The 3968-nt window shown below is 27.8% G+C and overlaps 1 pseudogene; it reads right to left on the bottom strand.

Moving 5' to 3' along the window:
* Positions 1 to 261: 261 nt before the first annotated feature.
* LOC107885439 lies at positions 262 to 3264 on the bottom strand (annotated as a pseudogene).
* Between the last annotated feature and the right edge of the window lie 704 nt (positions 3265 to 3968).

Here is a 3968-nt window from a genome sequence, read left to right as displayed (position 1 = left end):
GCGCACCTATAATTATTTATTCAAGTAAGAACTAGGAATAATATAAAATTAAATACATAGGAAGTCACTCAAGACATGGGTTACCACATTAATGATTTGAGCTAGAAAAAAGGTTCAAACACTGCATTTCCTTGATGAGTGGTGATATTTTCATTAAAGATGACGGTAGTACAGTGTTAACACGGTACCTATATGTGAGATATATTAAGATCTGAAATAAATAAAATTACTAACAACAAATTAAATTTACTTAACAGACGAATAAAATTTGATTTAAAAACAACATTTTAGAATTAAAAATAAAAAAGATTTTTTTCTCATCTAATGTTCACTAATCATTCATAAAGATATAATTTGTTTTCATTTTGCAGTTTCTTTAAATTGGCGATTGACTGAAGTTAATAAAACATTCAACAGCGTATATGTCAATTTTAGAATCTGAAATAAATACAAATATATGGCCTATTGGCTATTATAATTTATAATAATTTATGTTTTCTCAAAAACAGCAAGCGAGAAATTTTAAGTAGAATCCAAAAACATTTTGTAACTACATATATTTATAAAATTTATGATAAATAAACAATAACACTGCTTACTTTGACAAGTAGATTTAAGTTTATGGTGAACATGGAATACACTCTAAATTCTAATGATACTGTTGCTCTTGTCATCATCATTAAAATAAGTCGTTTAAATGATTTGTTTCGAGAATAACATGACCGATGTTCAAAAACTGCGTTCAATATACCATCGTGCTGAGAAGTAAGAATAATTACAAATATATTATATAGGTAGTTACACGGCAATCAGCCATTATAATATGAAAAAAGTATTGACGTATAATGTATAATATAGGTACTTACTAAGTACTAACGTTCATGGAAATATTTGTTATAAATAATTTTAAGTTATCTTCTATCGTTTAATGTCGATAAAAAATTACAACGATGTAACAATTGTCTATAAACATTACTTTTAAAAATGTATGATATATGGTTATTGACTTAAATTTAAAAAAAAAATATTTCCAAACACATTTGGAGATTTTTAAAAATGAGTGTTGACCATGTGAAATATACTGAAATACTATGCAATAAATAATACAATAAAACACATAGCCACATTACATGCATCAAGTATAACACATATTATAAATACTTACTAAATCATACATATTGCTTGCACAAATGCAATAAATTGAAATTGTGATGAAAGTCGACACACAACTTACTATACACAATCCCAATATTATTGGATCAACAAAACCCTAAAAATAATACAGGTATAATTATTAAATTAATTCATATTATAATTAATTGTTGTTATATGGTCGTATATTATTAAAAATAATATAGTATTATATTCTTTTAAAACTAAATTCTTTCTTCTTTTTTAATGTAGAATAATATTTTAAATTACAAAAAATAACTAAAATCATTATTCTTGGTTTTAATATGTAATTTCATTTAAATTTGAACTTAAAATGTCTGTAAAAAAATAACTGTGTTTATATATTTTTTAGAATTTTTGATTACATTATGAATTACCTATGAGAATTCTTGTCTTAAATTTTCAATTATTAGGTATAAAAATTGAACATTGTATCATTTTTTAACTACAGTAAATTTGAAAATATTCGATATTTTGATAAATATTGTTAAAATTTGAACTTTATATACTTATTAAAAAAAAAAAATCACGCCTATCAGACATCATTAATAATTATTAACTGGAAACTGCTATTATAACAACTTATAATGAACTAACATTTTTATGGTGCATAGACTAATTGCCAATATGAACATTCAGTGAAAATGTCATCTATATTCGCTTATTTTTTTAGAGTTACACCAAAAAACACAATATAAATTGTTCGTTTATTCTTTTAATTTAGAACAATATATGTGTTAATATTTAAATTTATATTATATGAATTGAGTAGAAAGATAATATTTTCAATATATATTCAACAAGATAACATTTTTTACAAAATAAATCTAATTTGAAAGAGTTTAGTTGTTATAACCACATAATTATAAAATATTTTTCAACTATTAATACATTTAATCAAATACATTATTAGTACCACACACCTGTATGACTTGAATCATTGTACAGCCAGATAAGCCAATATATAGTATAGAAACTTCTATTGTTATTAATATTGGTGTTTCATATACTGTTTTCATATCTTTAAAAAACCTAAAAATAAAGTAAGTAGGTTTATTGTGTTAATATTGTACCTAAGTAATAATACGTTTTTTGATTTGGTCTCCTACTAATTTATGTTTTAGTGAATGTGGTGAATGATATTTTATATTTAAATAATATCTATACAATTTTGGTTATAGGTATTTTTCATAATATTATAAAGTCCATCTTCCATTTTTTTTTTTTTTTTGAACAAATGTCTAGAAGGTATATGTCTTTGGGATTTAATTTTATTCAAGATTATTAGGCGGCAAAATTGGAGTAAACAGGAAACTTTAATTCATTTTAAATATTTGTTTTGTCCGACAGAATGTTTAAGTTAAATGTCACCAAATACTTTTATATAAACTATAAGTAGCTACTGTGCATCGAATACGACTCACTTCAACGCCTGTTGATGGTATTTGATCGCGATCTTTAATTTCTCTTCGTCCTCGGTTACCATCGCTTCTTCGACCATTTCTTCGAGTGTCTGAAAATGTCCCTTCACGACGCCTGTGGAATACGTAAACGTCACGTTCAAGAAACAGATTTCCAAGTGTGCAAAGTACGAGGGCAATGCGTATACGATATATTTGCAAACGTAGACAGTCACGTTTGTTGTTTTTATGGGCAACACGTCCGCGAAAGGGAACGTGAACGGATCGCCCATCCGCACCCAATTCAACGAAATCGTGTACAACACGGGAATCACCACGAACACGTTCGGCATGACGAGGTGGTATTTGATCGTCGTCGCGATTTTCCGTCTATAGTTTTCCGGTATTCCCACTTTCTGTGAACGCTGGTACATATCGCGATGTTGTGACTGATGGTAGACCCTAACGACTATTAAAGAACAAACGACGATTTCGACGATGAAGAAACAGGAGGCCGTAAATGCGAATGGATAGATCTTCCGTCGAGTATACCACGACAGGTACGTCGAAATGGCGAAGAAAGAGTTACGGCCAACTCGAAGTAGGCAAAAAATACCACACGTATTGTGCCATGACCGTCGTCACTGCATACCATCTTTTGCAAAAATATCTCAACTATGTCCGTCATGTCGCGTCGTCATTGGCATACTGAGTGTGATTGTTTTTACTTTTTTATTTAGCGGTGTTTATATACCAATGGTCGATATGCATAAAAGTAAAATATTTAATATTTAAATGTCATATAAACACAGGCTAGTCCTACATTATAGGTTGGCCTCTTATTAATAATGTAAATCTGACTTACTATATACTATACCTATGAATTAATTATATAGGTAATGTAATATTTAACATGGTCATGTGGAACGCAAGGCAAAATCTTTAATATTTTATTAAGGAGTATGAATAGTATTGAAAAATTCTATGAAAATTTATTTTTTTATTTCCAATAATATATGGTTTGTTGAGCGGTTTGACAGTAAATACACACATTATCAATATATTAGAAGAGAAGTTAATCTATGTCTGTATGAAAATCAATTCTTGATATTTTAATTATTAAACTCAAAAGTTCAAATAGAAGCAGTAAAATTTCACATGTTTTAAAGTTAAATATTGGACATTGAACATAAAATATCGAAAATCGACTCCTATTTTATACAAACCTATAGACAAACTTCTTCCCTTCAATTTGTGTAATACGTGTTCATACTGTAATGTCACTCAGTGTGCTATATTATTGGGAAATATACGAAACTAAGTTTCAATGCTTCACTAAAATTCACATTTGTAATAAATTTGTGTGTAAAATGCTGCGATATTGCCATGTGCGTG

The sequence above is a fragment of the Acyrthosiphon pisum genome, chromosome A2, assembly GCF_005508785.2.
Source record: "Acyrthosiphon pisum isolate AL4f chromosome A2, pea_aphid_22Mar2018_4r6ur, whole genome shotgun sequence".
Classification (NCBI taxonomy): Eukaryota; Metazoa; Arthropoda; class Insecta; order Hemiptera; family Aphididae; genus Acyrthosiphon; species Acyrthosiphon pisum.
This window is presented reverse-complemented; position numbering and strand designations above follow the sequence as displayed.